Below are 23,393 nucleotides of genomic sequence, written 5' to 3' on the forward strand. Positions count from 1 at the left end.
CATGACATTAACTTGCTAATCCCCCTAATCTCTCTGCCTAATCTCTCCCTTCAACATAGTGATAATCTCCCATTAACACTGCTGTTGTGCGTATATGCGGGGACAATACTCTTATGCGGCGACGGAAACTCATTTCATGCTAATCTCTCTCCCTCTCTAATCTCTCTCTCCCTAATCTCCCCCATTAACACAACTGACGTGCTTGCGTCTGGGGATGGAATTCCTTTCCAGCTCAGACCCTGCCTGCTTGCCCTTCGCCACATATATAACCTCTTGTTGTAACAGCTCTCTCGCTGGTTCAGCAGTTCCACTGCTGGAGACGACCGCTTGTGTTGCGATCCAAACGTCGTAATATCTTATTTTTTTACTCTATTTTTCTACCTAAGTGACTTTACCGAAAAAAAACAAAGAGTATGGATTCCTGCAGTCACGAAATCTTCAAATCAAGAATAAACACAGTACTGAGGAAAACATCCTGACACTGCTGCCGAAACAAATACAAACGCTAAACAAATATTTGTTTGGGTAAAATTAAAAACTAGTGGTCACTAACCTGACCACAATGTCAATTAATCACAGCATCACTGGTTAAACTCCTGATAAATCCTGTGGGAATTACCAAAGCATGTTGTCTTCTGTAAACGTGGGACATTAGACAACATTGTTCAGAAAAAAATGGTCGACCGTGTGTCCCTGGAATGGCTCAAATCCCAAAATGCGAAACGTGATGAGAATAATTCCAGTTTTGAAATATTTTGCACAAAGTGTCATCACGGCGGCAAGGAACCTTTACTGAAGACCCAACAAAGTAACAGCCCTGGGTTCTCTCCGCTGCTCCGATGAGAGTGTGCATCGCTCTCAACCAAGTTCCAACAACAACAACCACTCACGGAAGAAGGTGTGGATATTTCCTCCATAAATGGATGATCACGGACCCGCCAAACTGCTCATGCAGTGAGGTGCAAACCACCAGGCGTATATCACTCATGGCTTTCCAAGACTACACGCTCATTCTGGTGGAACAAGCGGACTCCGCTCAGCTAGCCAGGATGCTGTGGAATGGCTTACAAAATAAAAAAAAAACATGTACAATTGTAGCCCTGTTGCTTTTTTCTATCGACATACAAAGAAGATTCCAGTTGTACGCAGACTTGGACCCGAATAACTAAATGCGGATTAAAGGTAGGCCTCGGCAAGGTAAGGTAATTTACCTTTTTTACCAGGTAAAAGGGTAAAGGTAAAGGTGTCGACATGCCAAGAGGTAAAGGGTAGGGTAAAGGTAGCTCGGAAGAATTACCCGGTAGGGTAAAGGTAGCGCGAAGTATTAACCCGGTAAATACGGTGCCTTGTTTACCGCTAAAAGCTCCGTGGCGCAGTCCGTGGCCTCCATTTAATAGGTAATATTTTTAAAAAACTTTTTTTAAAAACACGCTTTTATGAACTCCACGACTCCAGGAAGTGGCCCCGAAGCTTACCATAACGTAAGGGACCGTGGCCAATTACAGCCAACGTCAGTTGACAGTGGACAATTAGACCCAAGCCGAAACATAACATAAAAAAGAACGTTTAAAATGTTTTTAATTTTATTTTTAATGATAGAATATAGTATTGTCATCAGTATGACATAAGTATACCAAGTTTGCAGTCGAAACCACATTGGGAAGTGGGTTAAAATTTAGTTACAAGATTTGAGGATACAACGACAACAACAGGCAGCGTGTAAAATTGGAATCATCGAGAGTATTCTAGATGATTAAAGTGCTCTACCTAGCATTTACCTGCTATAAACCTTTTTCCTGTGTAGTAGTACCCCAGTAATTACCCTGTAATTGGGTAATTTGTATGGGGTAAGGGTAAAAGGTAGGGTAAAGGTAGGCTCGTTGCTTTTAACCTTTTACCTTACCTGCTGAAGGGTAAAAGGTAATGGTATAGTGATTGTATTGTGGTAAGGTGAAAGGTAGGGTAAAGGTAGGCTCGTTGTTTTTACCTTTAACCTTACCTTGCCGAGGCCTAATTGAAGGACAGGACATAGAAAATGCATAACGGTTTACAGACCTCGGAAGCAAAATAGACAAATGGGGTGGATGTGAGAATGAGATAAAATGGTGGTTGTCTTTTAGCAGGTGTTCTGAAATAAAATTGAGCTCAAATTTTTTAAGCTATGCAATGTAAAATTCGACATAAAACTGCGAACTCAACACCTCTTTTATTCCGTTATTAACGCGACAGCCTCACCAACTCCTTCTAAACGAGATCTTATCTCTCAGGGGAATTTCCAGCTGAAAGATGTTTTTAATAGATAAATTACCACTAAAAAAATATTAGATGTGCATACCTGTCGACCCCTTATCAGTGCCTACCTTATTATAGACCAATTTAGACCTTATTGGTCACCCCGTGCCCATATAAATCTCAAAGTTCATCCTACAAAGTCCCTTTACAAGGGAGAAACACAAACAAAATAGACAAAAACAGTTTTGCCCGAATTGAAACGGCTGTACGCCGTATAGACCTGAAAACTCAATTTACCTGTACAAGAATACAGGTAAACCGTATGGGTTGACAGCTATGGATGTGTATGACAACCAATGGCTACGGCGAATTCTACGAACAACACACGAAGATAGAATGCATGAACGCTACAATGAGGCGGAAGACTAAGTGGCCGCAGATACGCAGTGTCATGAGGAGCAATCAAAGGAGATGAAGTGGTCAAGACGTGTTAATGATGGAAGATAACAGACTGGCAAAGTTAATATTAAAGTGGAATCATCTTTGGGGAAACACCACCGCAGGCAGATGCGCTGGAGAGAGAGACGTGGGTTTGGCCAGATCATCGGCACACACGTGAGAGCAATCGGAGGAAAACCTTATTGGTCTCGAGATGCTGGCAGAGGATCAACAGCGATGGAGGAGAGGGGTGTAACCGCAGCATCAGTAGTCAAGACAGAAGGCCCAAGACCGATGAACTCGCCGGACCGAAATGCAAATGATCACGTAAAAATACCTTTCCCTGTGTTGCTACTTTATAGCAAGCCATGTTTCTAATGCAAAATAGATATCGAATCTGAATTGGCTCTCTCAACTCAACTACCACCAACCACTCTGATGGAAATTACACCTTTCTATGGCGAGGGTTGTAGACATTGGCACTGGAATACTAATATTGTTTTTAATGTGATCTTTGCATTAATGCCTAAGGAAATGCAGTACAAATAAAGGACTGCGCATATAACAGGTGTGCGCGCTGTCTGTATGTCACACTATATTGAATTATTAACATTAAGTTTGTTTAATATCAATGGCACCAACAGAAGACTGCTTGCGATAAAATAAACCCAAGACAAAATATGTATTTCGATTTAAAGCTTTCGTGACTGCAATGATTCATCTTCTTTGGTTCTTTCGGTAAAGTCACGTAGAATGATAATAAAATAATAAATTGATAAAATAAAATAAATACAATAATATTCTCACGACGTTTCGGCCACAACACAAGCGGCAGTCTCGCCCCCCTTCACCTGATGAAGGCCGCTTGTGTTGTGGCCGAAACGTCGTGAGAATATTATTGTATTTATTTTATTTTATCAATTTATTATTTTATTATCATTCTACGTGACTTTACCGAAAGAACCAAAGAAGAACAATATGTATTGTAAAATGCGCGCGAGGAACGTGATGCGCTTTACAACACAAGCCCCCACGCACAATAGACAAATATCCCCCCCTGGTTCGCACAATCAGCTGCAGAAAGCAGCTACCAAGGGCAGCATGGCACAAGACCAGGTCATGCGGTGAGCCACCATTAATTGCTGGCCCGGCTTGCACAGCTACATCATGATCAGCCATGATCAATCCACTGTTGGATAATGGCGTCCCCAAAGCGATGCAACAATTCATCGGAATCAAGGTTTTTTTGGGTTGCATGTCGCGTAAGTATAAATGTGTCGTAACCCTCCACCACCCGGACACAGGCAGTAAGGTTTTTCATGTCGACAACGCGCCAATAAGTTACTACTTCAGCCCACCAGTGTGTTGGAGCGTAAATCCACAACATTTACAATTTGAGCACTGTGACGTTTCCCGGGTAATTACATGGAGCGTCATCGAGCACCTGCACGTGAGCTGTCTGTCCTCGCTTCATCACCGCCCGAGAAGTCTACTCGGTTGTGTTCCCGCCTTTGCATACCGGTCATTGATTTAATGACATTCAAACCGCTTGAGAGGTCTGGGGACGGGTTATTAAACCGCTTGTGAATGGCCGAACGTGGAACTCAGATTGTTTGGATTGTAGTTCAGTTTGTGAACCTGTGCTACCATTTACCACCCCAAAGACCCCCCCCATATAGCCATAACAGACTGTTGGGGCAAGTGCTGTTAGCAAGCACCTTAATGAAGCCCAGCACGGGACACGAGGGGGAGGGTGGCCAGCACCACGCCCGACCGCCTTTGTCTTCCCAGTGGCGATGTTTACACACCACACCAGGTACTCATTTATGGCTGAGTCGACTTTAGGGGAGGCCTAGGACCGGTTCAGATAATCGTCACTGGTGTTGGCCATGAGCGGGAATCGAACTTTGGTCGCCGGATTCGTAGCGCAGTGTGCTAACCACGACACTACCGCTCCCCATACATTCATAAAAAAAAATCCATGTGCCATCTACCCTGTTCAACAGGCTGACCTACACACATACCCCAGCCAGCCCCTGGTAAAACGATCTTGCAGCGGCTACGGAGGCAGTGCCTGCCTTGTTGATTTAAATACTTACCTTAAGATAAGCCTCTGGCTACTCTTGGAAAATGCAATAATTGGATAATTAATGTGTCAGCTGATATCTGTGATTTATGCTTTTTCACCAGCGGGGTGATTTGCACAAGAACGTTCCACAGTTGACAGCTGATGTGTTTAGGATATTTGGGTCCAACCTGAATGCTCCCTTTGGATGCAATGTTTTAGTGTGTGTCACGATGGAATCTTGGTTAACCATCCTCATAAAAGCATTACCAGCTTTAAATAAAAATGTACGCACATTAGCTGTTTACCCACTGATGGCATGGCTACATTTCACGTAGCACACAGCAGCATATTACGAGGGTAAGCAGGTTCACTTTATTATTGGAAATGTAATTTTTGTCTTTTGCACAATTTTTACTCTAATTGTGCCATTGGCATCATCTCGTGAAATGAAAGATACAATGGTAACTGTTGCATCACCCCATGGTAGAGAACGGCCCACAGAAGGAGCCATCCAAGAACTATTTCCGATATCCCTTCAAATAACCTCTTATACCCACAAACGTGGGATGCTGCACCTTTTCACATGCCCGGCTGCTGATACATTTCTGTCGCCTGGCACTAAAACCAGTCGTTTCAATTCTCAGACCAGGACTTTTGCCGAATGAGTTTAAAACACAAACATAATTATGATTGGTTTTCTTTTCTTTAAGTTGTTGGTAGCTAGGCTGATACGATCACCTTCCTGCACTTGGGTGTCTGTCCCGATTTGAAACATGAATCTCAACGGAGCTCACTCTGTGCTCCTGAGCAGCCCGGCCACCATTTAAAATGATACATTATTATGTTGCTATCACAGCATTGCGGTGGCAGTGGTGCATGAGCACGGATTCGTTTTTGACACATTCGTAAATAACCAATGCCAAGAGGAAAAATATCACGAACATAGGGTGCTTAGTTCGCTATTATCCGAGCCACTGGGCCTTCCTTTAGGCTCGGTGACCAGGCCTGATGGCAGAAATGTGTGAATTAAGAAATAAAAAGCCTGATTGAAAAGGAGTATCTCTAAGAGAAAGGAGCAGGAACTAGAAAACCCATCACATAAAATGGATTCCGCAATTAATCTGGCCAAATTCCAACTGAGAAGTCAACACACCGATTGGACGGTTTTGCAGTGAACATGATTTTGAGTGTTTTAGTGTTAAATTTCGATTTAAAGCTTGTTTTAGTGTGGTTGGAAATGTACTGCCACCTACCGTGTGGACCAGAGGCCACTTGAAGGAAACCTCAGAAGTAGTTCTGTAATATCTGCTTCTGTGAGCCATTACTTAACATGAAGGGCTGCACTGCAAAAGATCCAGATGGATACTTCGCCTCACGATGATGTGACACAAAAATACCAAGATCGGGCACAAAAGCAGAGACAAATACAGGTATCCCTCGATTTACGAACGTTCGGTTTACGAAACTTCGCGTTAACGCAATCGACACATTTTAGATTAACAAAATCGAATTGCCGAGTTAACGGAATTTCTCACGACACGCGCCGTCAGATCATCAAACAAGAAGCACCGAGGAGGCTGTGTCATCCATCCATGACGGTGTCACGGTATCCCTACAGGGCAACAGTAACACCTCCATATCACCCTTCCAAGTCAATCTAACATACAGATCTTTTGGTGCGTTCGCTGAAAAAGTTGATTATTTTAGCTTTAAATTAATTATGATTCAATCCTTTTACTATTTCTGTTCTTTATTATTATCATTTGTGCATTGTGAAAAGTCATGTAGGTGTCTTTTTTTTTAGCTCAGCAGTCGAGTTGGAATGACTGTCCAAGACACATCCCTAGTTCGTCGTGTTAAAGTCATGGGAAAAGCCATTCCGATTTACCATTCCCGATTTACAAAATGTTTAGTTTCACGTGCGGTTTTTTTGAAGGACACATCCCCGTCGTAAATCAAGGGATGCCTGTAGATTAAACATAAAATGGAAAAAAAATATGAGGCCGCAGCATTGCAATCATAAGTACAGATTTGCTTTTCCCAATTTACCAAATTCCATTCCCATGAATCTGTATGTGAGTAATAATAAAAGTGCGTTCGCTAATGCACTTTTGCCATGTACCCTGAAGCAACCTGCGGTGAAAATAACACGAACATTTTTGTTGACTAAATTAGATATACCCCAACTTTGTCCTGCAAGTCATTTCTCGTTGACATGAGGGTAAAATGTTAATTACGTTTACAGCACAATGTTGCATGTGATTTGAAAACTCATTTCTTCAAAACTGCTTTTTTGTGTTCAGTTTGCTGTCCTTCCCCCCCTGCACCTCCGATTAGCACGGTTGGCTACGTTTTCAATCTAATTGATTGCTCGACTTCAGCAATCGGACACCAGGAACACAACGCAGTCGGAAAACGAACTCTCAGCTCTGTTCCCAATGAGTGGGAGGTGATTGGTGTGGGATATGGGGCCGTCATCGAGATCATCAGTCACCCTGGGCGTGGCATGCAGGGGGTTTCCTGCCTTCCAGAGACAGGACGTGGGCGAGGCGGCCACTATTATTAAAAGGGCCGGAGTATTCAACCACAACAAATTCCCGCAGTCGATTATGTCACTTAATTGACTAATCTCGTAGCAGATCTAAACTCGACTGTGCCATCTGCCACTCCTGGAGGCGAGGTTGTTTTGCACAGTGCGGAAATCGTGACTCGATTGTGTCTTGTCGTTCCTGAAAGTGTCTTGCCATTCATTCCTTGCCAAGCCTGATCATGTTGGCATTCTCCTGGAATGCATGTCAGCCTATTCAACCTATTGTGGCATAGCACCAAAAAAAAGACAGCAGCTGTCTAAAGGATAATAATAATGTGACCACAAAGCACCTGTTCAAATCTGGCAATGCAGTGCTGTAATAATTATAGGTACTGCACTGTATTGGTTTAAAATCGCTAAAAAAGCAAACTCAGAGCCGATGCCCCCGTGCCTTATGCACAAGTGGAGAAGAACATGATGTACCCCTAAACTGTGACTGCATGTTTCAAACAAAAAAAAACGAAAATAACTTTGTTTTTTAAACAGTTAAGGCCCACCGAGCTATATAGCTCTCCTTCAGAATGTAACCTGGCCACAAATGACAGCTCAACGAAGTGGCTTATCATGTGGACATTTATGCATGCTTCTAAAATGTGCAGGGAAAAAGCCGGAGGAACCGTAGATAAATCCACACGACTATGGGAAGAACACGCAAACTCAAAATATACAAGCGTCAGGGTTGGGATCGAACCCACGGCCTCCTGCATACTAAGTGAGGGAGTAAACATCTCGCCACCGCGGCACCCCAATGGCTTGCATCCTTAAATCTGTGAGGTCTTTAATGGCAGGAAGATCTGGAAGAAACTCAGCTACTGAAAATACCATCAACGGGCTAAATAGCCTGGACCCAAATCTTGATATAGCTACTCGACTTAACTTAGCCATCTGCAAGAGGAAAATAACTGCACTGCAATGGGGGGAGTGGTGGCACAGTGGTTAGCATAGCGGGGTATGATTCCGACGACCCGAGTTCGATTCGCGCCCATGGCTAACATCAGCGGCGAGCGCCGTCTGAATCTTCAACCCAGTCCTGCTCCACCTACCCCACCCCCTTCACAAACCCACACTGACCGGCACGGTGAAGTATGGTCATCGAATCTTCATGACCTAAACGGCATAGAAAGGCTTTCATCCAGCAGTAGATTGACAAAGGCTGGAATATTATTATTCATAGTAACTATACAGTCCCGCCCCCCATCAGCCTGAAGCACAGCGCTTCAGGCTGATGTCCGCTGAGTTTCTGTATCCCCCCTCCCACGTCGCGGTTTGTGCCCTGTACCGGGTTCCGACTGATATACATAAAAAAAAGTAACTATACAGTCCGCTAATGCAATGTATTTATCCAGTAAACAAAAACAAATCCAAGGCCTCAATGAGATTCGAGATGCTTCCAGGATGCTTCACACGGACGTTGATCCAATTTCATTCGAAAGACCAAATTTGTGTTCGGGTGGAAACCGGTATCCCAAGAGGGAATGCATTCAGGCAAGGTGAGATGCCACACAACGGTCGGGCCACTCGGACTCATGACTTCACTTCGGCTCGCAATGCCCAATGAGCCAAGTGGCTTCAACTGAGCGACACAGGCATTTCCGCCAACCCACTTGTTCCGACTCTAATCCGCCGGCCGCCTTGCAGTCCAGTCGCTTTAGGAGTTCCACACGTCCATGCAATCCACCAACCCCTTGCCTCCAATGCGCTCCTTTATGGGCATGTGCCAACCGCGCCTGGCTCTACGAGATGAATAGTGAATTCAGCACGGTGGCGGTATATTCTTTCACCCTGCAATGTTACATGTGTTCTGGCCACAATGCATGAGTGGTTGCACTCAGGTGTGGAGATCGTGCAAAAGCAACCGCTACATTCCAGTCAATTTATGATCGAGCCTGGCCGACACCACACGCACGTTGTCACTCCAACTTAATGTGACATTAATTGCTTCTGTCGTGGTGTAATGGTCAGCGCATACTGGACTTGCAGTCCAGAGTAAGCCGGTTTGGTTCGATCTCCGCACGCAGCAGGTGAAACAATGGGGGGGGGGGGGGGGGGGGAGTGTCGCGCCTCTGTCCACCCGGCAGTATAATTGGGGTCGCCACAGTCATGTTTTCTGTCTCGTTTGCATCGTTTCCATTTGTCTTGTGTGTAAAGCTGTTTGCTCGTTAGCATTGCATTTGTATCTAACTTAGATTGATTCTTACACAAACAAGTTGATGCATGCATCACGAACGTAATAAGCAATGCATTGTCACACACAGAGTTCACGTTTATTCTTAACCAGGTGAGAACTCCAGAGACATTGATAAAGGTCGTTTGCAAGAGTGACCTTGGACAAGGAAGACTATAGCGGTTGTATGAAAATAATGCGAGTAGTTTAATTGACTGGCGTAGTCGGAGCAATTACAGTCTGAAATTATAATTAAAAGTTTCTTTGATATGGCTGGGTGTGGTGATGCATGCCCTTAATCTCCCATGACTGGATTGGTGGATCGTGCAAAGAAAGCTTTTGTGTGACACCAACAATGAGGATAAGTTATAAGAACAGGAAAAAGCTTGCTGACAGACTGTGTTTGAATGTATCATCCCCTCATATGTGTTGAGGCGTAAATGATGACTCGGAGGCAGATCTTCATGTAGGGGCTTGTGCCAGTTGTTTTATTAAAGACCTTTCATCACACACGACTCCGTGTACTGCACGCTCACTTGCCTACACTCCACACCCCAGGGGAAAGGTACTGGGGAGGTCCCTAGCACACCCGCAGGCTACCCTAGCCTGGTGCCAATTTCCCCCTACCCCGGGGTCCCATCGCTCCCCCGGGGAAAGGTACTGGGGAGGTCCCTAGCACACCCGCAGGCTACCCTAGCCCGGTGCCAATTTCCCCCTACCCCGGGGTCCCATCGCTACCCCCGGGGGAAGGGTACTGGGGAGGTCCCTAGCACACCCACAGGCTACCCTAGCCTGGTGCCAATTTCCCCCTACCCTGGGTCCCGACTTCCACTCTTCACTTTCCCAGACCCTCCAGACGACCCTGAAGCCGTGACGGGTTCCAGCTTAAATCCCCCAGGGGGACATGACGTCACCGGCCCGCCCCCTGTGCATGACGTCACCATCGGTGACGTTATCGTACCAGAGGGCGAGCGTGACATGACGTCACTAACTCCTACTCTACATATGCATGAGTTTTCTCCATAGCACTTTCTTCCCAAATTTCAAAATACACTTCTCGTTAAAAGGAATTGGCCAAACACCCCAATGCCGGACCATCCTGAAATATTATTCTTGAAACCTACCGAGGTGTTCTAAGACTATATTGTACGGTATAGCACAGAGGACCATATCTGACTGCTGAACCGCATGTCAGCTCGTTTGTAAATACAGGAGAGTCTTGATTATCCGCGTGCGGTTTATCCAATTTTCGGATTAACCGCGCACCTGAGATTTTGACGTAAAATAATAACTCATGGATTTTCCCTGAAGCCCAAATTAATAGTCTAAAAGCAATTATGCATTGCGATTCTTGGAAATGTTTATTACAAGTCACATGCTTAAACCAAACAAATATGTGCTCCGGTAAACCTGAAATCAACGTGATCGTCCAACAGTACAGTAGTTCAACCTTGATTGGAAGCTTTCGTGACTGCAGGAATCCACTCTTTGGTTCTTTCGGTAAAGTCACGTAGGTAGAAAAATAAAATAAAACAAAAAAATAAACAAAAAATAGTATATCACGACGTTTCGACCGCAACACAAGCGGTCGTCCTCAGGCGGAAAAAATAATCCAGCAGTGGAACTGCTGGTTCAGCAGTTCCACTGCTGGATTATTTGCATATCTTTGCAACAGTGGCCGGAGTTTGCATGATTTTGATTTGCATGGCTCTGCTATCCACTTAGTCGGCCGAGTCTTCTGCGCGGGAGCAGAGGAGTGTTACGAGTGAGCAACTCAATTCCCTTAGCTTAAACATAATTTCTACCTATATTAGTGTTTTTTTCGGTGTCGCAAAAGAAGAAGGTAGAACTCAAACGTGAGATCGTTTCCTTAAAGTAAAATATGTTACCGTTACATGCAAGCATCAAATTCTATATATAAAAAAAATCATGCAAAATCGTAATGCGGGATTGCAATTGTTCATTGTTGAAATGGACAAAAAAATGCCCTTAATTAAAAAAGCTGCCTTTAACGATGCAGAGAGTTTTCACGTGAGCAGTTCAGAAAGTGTCTGGTTACAAAACGTCACGGTTAACACACAATGAAAGCTCATACAACCTCGCAATGTTAACACAGCCCCACCCCACACACATTTAAATATAAGGTTGCTGAAAGCAAACACATGGCCGTACATATAAACGCTTTCACAAAATGTAACTCCAAACTCAAGTTTCCTTTGTTTAGCCAGGTGAGAACTCAGGTGACTAGGATGAGTCTAATTTGCATGGGTGACCTGTGGAATTATTCTGTGGCAAATTGGGACGCTGACGCAAGCACACAATGGCCTACTTTTGCGAATGAGGTTGGCGGACCTTTAATTTTCCACGGCGAAGCAGAGGGCACGTGCCACTTTGGTCGTTACGCCTGGAGTAATAATCAGGGCGGCCGCTGCATTCAAACCGCGAACCTCTGCAACAAACGGTGAATGCACCACCGCTAGTCGAGCAAAACAAACAAAAAAAACTCCGTCACCAGACCACGAAACATTTCCATTCGATTGGATTTTAATGCGCCACGTCAAACAAATGCAAGCGCTTTGAGTGAAATTTGCATGTTTCAGAATTTTTGCATCAGCGAGCATTGTACGTCCACACTAGCCAAGCTGTGAGACGCATGCTTGTACAATAGCCATGTGTGTTGAATCTGATGACCCAAGAAGAAACGGGATGAATCATTAAGCGGTCCTCATTAAAGCCAGAATGTACCAAGTTGCCCAGGTGTGCTGTTTTGTGGTTAGCGCTGCCAAGACAAACACACAGTGTAGGGTGTCTCGCAACTCCACATATGCTGGATGTAAGCACACCTGGCAGTGTATATGTGCAGTTCTGATAAAAGCAACACATCATTACGTTACACTGGTAAAGTATGAGGCTCAAGGCAATTTCTGAGATAACAACACTTTCGATATACATAACTCCTTTCATCGACGGCCTTATTACTCACGGCTCCTATTATCCACGTCACTGTAGGGTACGCAAAAAGTCCGATTATCCGCGGCCATATTTCTTCCTATTATCCGCGAGTAAAGGACGTTAGGTCATTACTTCTATTGCCCGAGATATTTTCAAGCATTAAAGGAGTCACGTGACAAATCCATACTATTATCCGTGGGCTTATCTGATATATATTTTTTTACCCCGTAGATAAAAGGAGTCGTGGGTGTTGTTTGACCATACCTCACCACGCTAGTCGGTGTGGGTTTCTTAAACGGGAGGCCCAGGACTGGTCCAATTATCACCTTCCACCAATTGTTCCCGGTGGCTGGGAATCAAACTCATGTGCTTAGGTTTATAGCAACGAGTGCGCTAACCGCAGAGCTCCCGCCCTCCCTGCGTAAAATGTAGAGCTGTGGTCCTGCAATTGCGAGCTCACGCCACTGGCGGCGCTCTAGAGGGTAATTGGCCTACTCTTCCAGGCTGGCCTTTCGTCTTGGAAGGGGCGGGAGTGTCCACACTTTACCCTCTCACCACCACACTCGTGCTCACACGCGCGTTGTCAACTCGTACACGTTTCACGGGACATCCTGAAAGTGCTCATTGTATTTCTCCCGAGTTTGACTCGTTGGACTTCAAACATTTACAAAATATACATTTGTTATTTTCAACGAAATAATTTGGCCGCCCAGCCACTTTTAGCCAGCAACACAAATAAACGGAGACTATTTTCTGCCCGGTAAACCTGCATTAAACGTGTAGAATCTGTGATGGAAAAAGCCTGCAAGCTACTGGCCTCCGAGAATATAACCGGCACACAGGATGTGCTTTCTACGTGGCATCAGATAAGGCTACACTAATGTATACAACATACAATAAAATATATACAAACAAAAATATAGACAAATACAAATTAAGGCATAGCTTTGAAACAACATTGCCAACAGTATTATCATTATTATTAAGTACAGGATTGTATGTTGTATTCTATAAGGCAGTGTTAATCACGAATTAATGGGATGCAGTTTTTGCATTTGTGTTCATACAAGACAACTGTCATCACAATCATCATCAGCCACAATCATCATTCCCGATTAGCACCTTTGGCCACGTACGGTGTGAAAGAAGTTCAACATGCCGTACATAAAATCATCGTTAGCACGGTTGGCCACGTATTTATTTATGTTGAACTTATTTCGCATCGTATGAAGCCACCCGTGCTACTCAGAGGTGCGGGCTACGTACGGTGTGAAAGAAGTTCAACAAACATACATACATATGTAGTGGAGTAGAAAATAAACATGGGTAAATTGGCCATATACAGTACATACAAACAGTGTGGGTCATGTAAGTTGGAGCAGGTGATGAAGTCACGGGTGGCGTAAACAAGCCAAAGTAATTAAGGGAGTCAAGGGACGAGGGCTGTGATTGGTCGAGAGGCTGTTAGCGTTAAGTGGCGGCGTCACAGAGTCTGGGCCGTTGGACAGGTGCGGAGCTGGCGGGAAAATGCCAGCGAGGCACGTGGCAAGTAATTAAGGCTGATTGGAAAGGGGATAAAAACGCTCGGTGATTTGGACGGCGGGAGGAGTTGGCGAGAAGTGGAGACAGCAGCGGGTAGAGAGAGATGCGAAGAGTGGAAGCCTGGCAAGTGTTAGTGGGAATAGATTGGGAGCCAAACCCAGAGGACAATAAATAGCGATAGCGAGAGTTAGCGTTAGCAGAGTGGAGATTACGGTATAGGTAGGTACAGGGAGAGTTAGCGATAGACAAGTGACTGTGTGTGAAGAGATAGAACCACTGTGTGCGCGGGGAGAGAAGAAGAGACTGTGTGGGGAGACAAGGAGTATGAGCGGACGGTGCTGAGGGGAATTCGAGTGTTCGAGTTGGCGCAGAGGAGAAATTATAGTGTGCGGAACGATGGAAATAAAAGTGACGGTGGAAGAAGGCGATTGTCGTCCGAGTGAATCCAAGGCACTACACATACAATCATCACAGAGCACGGTTGGCTATGTACGGTGCGAAAGAAGTTCAACATACATCTATCCGCTCCCTGCTGGATGAAGGCCTCTCAAAGCTACCGCCATCTCTTTACAATCACGTGATGTAATTACGATCCTCATACTGGGACACGCACACTGGCTGATTTAATCACCGTGTAGGTGCCAGGGTCAATTCTAACCACTACCACCACCATCATCAGCATCCTTCTGGGGTGGTTACAAAGAGCGTCACCAGCCTGGTCTCTCTCAACGGAACGTGGAATTTCACCTGCAAGCTCTTGGACCACTAAGAAAACTTGAGCACGGTGCTGAAGAAGAACAGACATCAGAACGTCGGGGCATTTTGAACTGACGTGTGCACCTAGATAGCGGGTTGAGCAGTGGTGCAGTGGTAAAGCACACTGCACTCTGAACCCAGAGAGCTGGGCTAGATACCAATGTTGACGTTATTGGCGAGTGATATGCGAACCGATCCGGAACACCTCAAACTGTAGCCAGAGGACTGACCACAATGGTTAAGTATGGTCAAACCACCCCATCCCCCCAATTATTGACACAGTACGTGGAGGCCCTCACCCAGAAGTGGATTCACAAACGGGCTGTAAGTTATGCACATACTACAAATATTGGGGCTTCTCACACACATGCAGCATCATATACCTTTTAACATGCACGAATACGAGTGAATCAAATGTTATTCCGTTTGAAAAGCCATGACCTCCCTACCTACCTTAGGCTCGGCTATACCGCAAGCGAAACCAATTCGTCCGAACGTCCCTATTGTACGCCGATAGCCAAACGACCGCTCCGTCAGCCAAACAAAAAAAAACACACATTCATTCAACGACGTTTCTCCAGTTCTGCGTTTAAACAAAAAAAATCCATTGCATCTCGAACAGGACGGACCAAACCTCGTTGAAATAAAGGGGACTTTTGTCGTCGTTAATGTAACTCTAGCTCGGTGGGAATTTGCAGCGGGCAATGCGGGACTGGCTGTCTGGCTCCCCCGCGTTTGGCAAGGAAACTCTGAAGGTAGTTGTGTGTCAGTTGGATCCGGGGTTAGGGGTGGAGGTGCAGATGGGGCCGGTGGAATGGGTTCATATTCTGGTTGTTGTGTTATGGTTAGAGACAAAGCTACAGTTGCGATTCGAGATTAATGTTAGCGTCACCGTCGCTGTTATGGTTATTTATGAGGATGATAAACCGTGGTTCGTGTTCATGACAAAGTGAGTGTTATGGTTAGATATGCCAGTGTTGTGCTTACAGATAGGGCTAGTGTTATGAATAAAGTTAGTACTCTTTGGTTCTTTAATTTATTTTATACCCACGTGACTTTACCGAAAGAACCAAAGAGTATGGATCCCTGCAGTCACGAAAACTTCAAATCTAAATGAAGTTAGTGTTATAGTTCGAGATAATAATAATAATGATGGATAACGTTGTATTGTTACTATTAACGTTATGAATACTGTATGGTTAGTGTAATGGTAATGTATATGTGGTGTTATAGCTATGGATATGAAGTTAGTGTTTGGGTCGAGGGACACGTCTATGCAGTACTGTCGATATGGACAAATGTGTAGGGCTAGTGATAGTTTGGTTTAGTAATACAGCAATGTGGGTGGTTAGCACACTGCTGCATTATGGTTACACTACAGTACCAGCTTAGGAAGAGCGTTCAAGGTATGAATAGGATTAACTTTAGGGGCAAGGCACCGTGTTAAATAGAACAGCAGAGTTACGTGTAGGTGAGAGGTTATAGACCGGGAGTGGGTTGCTGATATGCTTCGGGTTAGGGTTCATGCTCCGATTCGAGAGAGAGGGTTAGGTTAGGCTCATGGCTGATGGTGGAGGAAGGCGGTTACTATGCATGTGTAGTGTTTATAAAGACGAATAAACGTCTTAGGAGGCACACTGTTTATTGTAATTCCTTTCTTATACAGTCTTTAACACACAGAGGGGTATCCAGTCCCCTCACCCGATACCCTAAGGAGGTACAGCCTCCGGACTCAGCATAACCTACACACAGGTCTCCTTGATACCTAAGGAGGTACAGCCTCCTAGCTTGGCGGGACTTGCACGTCTACCGCGACCCTATCCCAGAGTCCTCCGGCTGGGACCTAGGGGAGGCTATCTGACCCACCGCTGGCCCGGTGGGTCCTGACCACTGGATATGCCGAGCCTTAGCCCTCAGAAGGGCTGGAAGGCTGGTCCAGGGTCCTAGCTAGTCTTCAGCCCAGGCTTCGGTCTTCGTGTAGGGAGATAACTCCCTGTGCTCTGCGTGGTCACCCTTCTTATACTCGTTTGTGGCCAGGCATAACCAATCACACATTCCCACGTGGAACTAGCTGATTGGTTCTCCCCAAACTGTGGCTACGATCCACTTCACCTCGTCTGACCCCAACCGTTATGTACACCGAGGTAACGCTGCACTGCCCCCCTTGATACCTGGTGGCAATGCAGGTTACTGAACAGTGCGTGGTTAACACCTCTACACATGCATGCAGCAGCCCCTGTTGTCACTCCACTGCTGGATGAGGGCCTCCGCACGCATTGTACCATGCGAGTTGTGTAATAAGAGTCCACGTTGAACGCACCGCACAGCACAAGGAGGAACCGCAGCCACGTGGGAAAGGCAGAACCGGTGCCAGCAATTGCCCGAACTCTGTGGTCCTCGATATATTAAGGTGTTTTCAGTCAATTAATGAGCGTTTACACGTGTGAAGAAAAGCAGAGCACTGAGAAATAAAAACAAGCAGCCCATGCGTCTGTGCGAGGGGGAGGTGGGGGAACGCCATCCCATCCAGACGGAACAGCTGGAGTCCCACATTTGCTGTACTGCCCTCTCGTGACAAGCCCGGGGGGTGGTGGGGGGGGGTATGACAACCTCGGCAACACCAACACGGGAATGGAAGTCCCCGCAACATTCGCGCGATCCCCCAACCACTCGTCCCCCCTCCGCAGTGCTGCATTGCAGACGCGCGATAGGGACGACCATACTTCACCACGCTGGTACGCGCGGGCTGGTGAAGTCAGGGAGGAGAGACGCGGCGGCATTGTAAAACAATAAGTAATATTTTAATTAAAAAACACTTTTTTTTTTTAAAACACGTTTTCATGAAATGTGTACTAGTGATGGAAGAACTCCACGACTCCAGAAAGTGGCCCCGAAGCTTGCCACAACGTAAGGGGCCCGTGGGCAATTACAGCCAACGTCAGTTGAGCGTGGGCAAATTAGACCCAAGATGCAACATAACAAATAAAAATGTAACGTCTTAAAAAAATGTTTTATGATAGAATATAGTATTGTCATGAGTATGACATAAGTATACCAAGATTGCAGTCGATACGACATTGGGAAGTGGGTTAAAATTGAGTTACAATATTTGATACAACAGACAGAGTTAATAAAAGGCGTGTAATAATAAAAACAGTACATTAGTGTGTAACAAGAGATGTTTCTGCACTCCCCTGCAGTAGCCCTGCAGCCTATAACGCTTGTTATGCATGGAGGTCGCCCGTCCAAGCACTATCCCGGCGTAGCCCTGCTTTATGCGATGGATCCTATAAGGCAACATTGGGTTTGCAATAAGATGAAACCTAAAATAATTTTCCCTGTAGTGGCGACTAGATTTACCTTTTGGCGACTGAACACATTTTTTAGTAAGACTGCGTTCGCCGATAGCACTGCTATTTCGGGCAGTGACCCTTCTATGAAGAAGGGCCATAGGTGACGTTTCGGTCAATGCCCCTCCTAGCTATGATGAAGGGCCATAGGTGACGTTTCGGTCAATGCCCCTCCTAGCTATGAAGAAGGGCCATAGGTGACGTTTCGGTCAATGCCCCTCCTAGCTATGAAGAAGGGCCATAGGTGACGTTTCGGTCAATGCCCCTCCTAGTTATGAAGAAGGGCTATAAGTAACGTTTCGGGCAATGCCCCTCCTAGCTATTAAGAAGGGCAATAGGTAACGTTTCGGGTAATGACCCATTCACATCTATTAAGGGCCAAAGGATCACCTGAATAAGGGCCATTACCCGAAACGTCGCTCATCGCAGTACAGTCTGTATATACATCGTTTCCTCTTTGGCGCAAGTGGCATTGACGAGTGTGTGTGTAGAGAGAGAGAGAGACACACACACAACTTGGTCGGTGTTGGCTAGTGGTGGAGCGGGTCACTTCTGGGAGCGTCACCTCCCGCACAACGGGAAACGCACGGAGCCATCATCCATCCACGGTCCTCGTTCACCTTGCGCACGCAAGTGTGGTGTGTGGTGATGATGTGGTGTGTGTTGTGATGGTGATGGTGGTGGTGTGTGGGGTGGTGGTGATGGTGTGTGGTGGTGGTGGTGGTGTGTGGTGTTGGTGGTAATGGTGTATGGTGGTGGTGTGTGGTGTGGTGGTGATGGTGTGTGGTGTGGTAGTGATGGTGTGTGGTGTGGTGGTGATGTGTGGTGTTGGTGTGGTGGTGGTGTGTGATGGTGGTGTTGTGTGGTGGTGTGTGGTGATGGTGGTTATGGTGTGTGGTGGTGTGTGGCGGTGATGGTGTGTGGTGGTGATGGTGTGTGGTGGTGATGGTGTGTGATGGTGGTGGTGTGGTGGTGGTGTGTGGTGGTGTGTGGTGATGGTGTGGTGGTGGTGTGTGGTGGTGGTGATGGTGGTGTGTGATGGTGGTTGATGGTGGTGATGGTGGTGTGTGATGGTGGTGATGGTGGTGTGTGATGGTGGTGGTGTGTGGGTGATGGTGGTGTGTGATGGTGGTGGTGTGTGGTGGTGTGTGGTGGTGATGGTGGTGATGGTGGTGTGTGATGGTGGTGGTGTGTGGTGGTGATGGTGTGTGGTGGTGATGGTGTGTGGTGGTGGTGTGTGGTGGTGATGGTGGTTTGTGGTGGTGATGGTGTGTGGCGGTGTGTGGTGGTGATGGTTTGTGGTGGTGATGGTGGTGTGTGATGGTGGTTGATGGTGGTGATGGTGGTGTGATATGGTGGTGATGGTGGTGTGTGATGGTGGTGGTGTGTGGGTGATGGTGGTGTGTGATGGTGGTGGTGTGTGGTGGTGTGTGGTGGTGATGGTGGTGATGGTGGTGTGTGATGGTGGTGGTGTGTGGTGGTGTGTGGTGGTGATGGTGTGTGGTGGTGGTGTGTGGTGGTGATGGTGGTTTGTGGTGGTGATGGTGTGTGGCGGTGTGTGGTGGTGATGGTGGTGGTGTGTGGTGGTGTGTGGTGGTGATGGTGTGTGGTGGTGGTGTGTGGTGGTGATGGTGGTTTGTGGTGGTGATGGTGTGTGGCGGTGTGTGGTGGTGATGGTGTATGGTGTGTGGTGGTGGTGTGTGATGGTGGTGGTGTGTGGTGGTGATGGTGGTGTGTGGTGGTGGTGATGGTGGTGGGGTGTGGTGGTGGTGTGTGGTGGTGGTGGTGTGTGGTGTGGTGGTGATGGTGGTAGTGTGTGGTGTGGTGGTGATGGTGTGTGGTGGTGGTGTGTGGTGGTGGTGTGGTGGTAATAGTGTGTGGTGGTGATGGTGTGTGGTGTGGTGGTGATGGTGTGTGGTGGTGTGTGGTGGTGGTGGTGTTGTGGGGTGGTGTGTGATGGTGGTGGTGTGTGGTGGTGTGTGATGGTGGTGGTGTGTGGTGGTGGTGATGGTGTGTGGTGTGGTGGTGGTGTGTGGTGGTGGTGTGGTGTTGGTGTGTGGTGGTGGTGTTGTGTGGTGGAGTGTGATGGTGGTGGTGTGTGGTGGTGGTGTTGTGTGGTGGTGATGGTGGTGGTGTGTGGTGATGGTGGTGTGGTGGTGGTGTGGTGGTGATGGTGGTGTGTGGTGGTGGTGTGGTGATGGTGTGATGGTGGTGATGGTGGTGATGGTGTGTGGTGGTGGGTGGTGATGTGTGATGGTGGTGGGATGGTGGTGATGGCGTGATGGTGGTGGTGGTGGTTGATGGTGGTGATGGTGTGTGATGGTGGTGGTGTGTGATGGTGGTAGTGTGTGATGGTGGTGGTGTGTGATGGTAGTGTGTGATGGTGGTGGTGTGTGGTGGTGTGTGATGGTGGTGGTGTAATGGTGATGATGGTGTGTGGTGGTGATGGTGTTGTGGTGGTGTGTGATGGTGGTGGTGTGATGGTGGTGATGGTGGTGTTGTGGTGGTGTGTGATGGTGGTGGTGTGATGGTGGTGATGGTGGTGATGGTGGTGATGGTGGTTTGTGATGGTGGTGGTATGGTGATGGTGGTGTGTGATGGTGTGTGATGGTGGTGTGTGATGGTGTGTGATGGTGGTGGTGATGGTGTGTGGTGGTGTGTGATGGTGGTGTGTGGTGGTGTGATGGTGGTGTGTGATGGTGATGGTGGTGATGGTGTGTGATGGTGGTGTGTGATGGTAGTGTGTGATGGTGGTGGTGGTGATGGTGTGTTGGATGGTGGTGGTGGTGATGGTGTGTGGTGGTGGTAGTGTGTGATGGTGGTGGTGTGTGGTGGTGTGTGATGGTGTGTGATGGTGGTGTTGTGGTGGTGATGGTGTGTGGTGTGGTGGTGTTGTGTGGTGGTGTGTGATGGTGGTGGTGTGTGGTGGTGGTGTTGTGTGGTGGTGATGGTGGTGGTGTGTGGTGATGGTGGTGTGGTGGTGGTGTGGTGGTGTGGTGGTGATGGTGGTGTGTGGTGGTGGTGGGATGGTGGTGATGGCGTGATGGTGGTGGTTGATGGTGGTGATGGTGTGTGGTGGTGGTGTTGTGTGATGGTGTGTGATGGTGGTAGTGTGTGATGGTGGTGGTGTGTGATGGTAGTGTGTGATGGTGGTGGTGTGTGGTGGTGTGTGATGGTGGTGGTGTAATGGTGGTGATGGTGTGTGGTGGTGATGGTGTTGTGGTGGTGTGTGATGGTGGTGTTGTGGTGGTGTGTGATGGTGGTGGTGTGATGATGGTGATGGTGGTGATGGTGGTGTGTGATGGTGGTATGGTGATGGTGGTGTGTGATTGTGTGTGATGGTGGTGGTGATGGTGTGTGGTGGTGTGTGGTGGTGTGTGATGGTGGTGGTGATGGTGTGTGGTGGTGTGTGATGGTGGTGGTGTGTGGTGGTGTGATGGTGGTGTGTGATGGTGATGATGGTGATGGTGTGTGATGGTGGTGGTGTGTGATGGTAGTGTGTGATGGTGGTGTGTGATGGTGGTGATGTGTGATGGTGTGTGGTGGTGGGTGGTGGTGTGTGATGGTGGTGGTGGTGGGATGGTGGTGATGGTGGTGGTGTGTGGTGGTGTGTGATGGTGTGTGATGGTGGTGTTGTGGTGGTGTGTGATGGTGGTGTGTGGTGGTGATGGTGTGTGGTGGTGTGTGATGGTGATAGTAGTGTGGTGATGGTGTTGTGGTGGTGTGTGGTAGTGGTGGTGGTGTGTGGTGGTGATGGTGGTGTGTGATGGTGGTGGTGGTATGGTGGTGATGGTGTGATGGTGGTGGTGTGTGGTGGTGGTGTTGTGTGATGGTGTGTGGTGGTGGTGGTGGTGTGTGATGGTAGTGTGTGATGGTGGTGGTGTGTGGTGGTGTGTGGTGGTGGTGGTGTGATGGTGGTGATGGTGTGTCGTGGTGATGGTGTTGTGGTGGTGTGATGATGGTGATGGTGGTGTGTGATGATGGTATGGTGATGGTGGTGTGTGATGGTGTGTGATGGTGGGGTGTGGTGGTGATGGTGTGTGATGGTGGTGGTGTGTGATGGTAGTGTGTGATGGTGGTGTGTGATGGTGGTGATGTGTGATGGTGTGTGGTGGTGGGTGGTGGTGTGTGATGGTGGTGGGGTGTGATGGTGGTAGTGTGTGATGGTGGTGTGTGATGGTGGTGTGTGATGGTAGTGTGTGATGGTAGTGTGATGGTGTGCTGGTGGTGTAGGCGGATTAAATAACAACGCGAGCAGTTCCGCTAGCCGAGCAGGTCTTCCCGACACGAACGCCGCCGACTATCTCGACACAGCTGCTGCTGCTGTTGTTGTTCGAACTTCAAAAAAATAAAACCACCGCCTTTCGTTACACTTGCGTTCAATGAATTGTAACTCGGCTCGTGCCGCCTCCTCGGAGACCGGCAAAAGCTTCGTGCGTGCGATGGCAAAACCCTTTGTGCCGTGCAGGATGAGCGGCAGATCGGGCGCGTGTTGTAATGTCACGTGAAAACGCGCGTCCCATTCATTAAACAACAACCCACACTTGTTGCCGTCTAATGCAACGGTGTTGAATGGCGAGCTAGCCACGTTGACCACAACAACAACAACAGAGACACGGGAGAGTTGTGAGCGCGACTCTCGAGGACTTTCTCTGCCGTGGATACTGACCGACTCTGATCGTGGTGGGATGGGGACCCTCTGCTCATCTCGGTCGCTCCCTCCTCGGGGGGTGGTGAAGCCACCGCAGGAGGCACTGGCGTCTTCTACCAGCCCACTCATCCGCCACCACCACCACCAACACGAACGTGCGGTGCTGTTGAGCCGCAGCGCGTGTGTGTGTGAAGCCTCACAACTGTTATCGTACACACGCAGCAGCGGCGGCTGCGGGCTCACTTGTAGATGAAACTTGGGTGATGTCGCTGGCTGTATTTCCACGCCCTTTTGACCACAGCGCCCCCTGGCGTCACTGTAGAAGCGTTTCCCTTCTCGCAACAGAGTCGGCAGGACACGATGTCTCTTTCACGTTCGAGGATAAAGCTTTTTTTGTTTTGTTTAAACCCACAATCTCGCCAAACCACACCGCCTTTTCTGGGATTGCGTAATTTCAGCAGCTTCGATTCAATGCAAGCACACCTCTGCACCGGTTTAAAAACCGGCTACGTTATGTTAAACATTGGTGTAAAACATTGGTGTAAAACACTGGTGTAAAACATTGGTGTAAAACATTGGTGTAAAACACTGGTGTAAAACATTGGTGTAAAACATTGGTGCAAAACATTGGCGTAAAATATTGGTGCAAA

The 23,393-nt window shown here is 47.4% G+C and overlaps 1 protein-coding gene across 1 annotated transcript in view; it reads right to left on the reverse strand.

Annotated features, from left to right (window-relative positions):
• Nucleotides 1–23,138, reverse strand: part of SLC45A3 (solute carrier family 45 member 3) — a 97,492-nt gene extending 74,354 nt beyond the window's left edge. The window contains exon 1 of the mRNA XM_032959907.2: nucleotides 22,762–23,138. The gene's annotated coding sequence lies outside the window, so the exon portion shown is untranslated. The remainder of the gene's footprint in view (nucleotides 1–22,761) is intronic.
• Between the last annotated feature and the right edge of the window lie 255 nt (nucleotides 23,139–23,393).

This window comes from Petromyzon marinus, chromosome 24 (genome assembly GCF_048934315.1).
Source record: "Petromyzon marinus isolate PM22_M1 ecotype Great Lakes invasive population chromosome 24, UKy_Petmar_22M1.pri1.0, whole genome shotgun sequence".
Classification (NCBI taxonomy): Eukaryota; Metazoa; Chordata; class Hyperoartia; order Petromyzontiformes; family Petromyzontidae; genus Petromyzon; species Petromyzon marinus.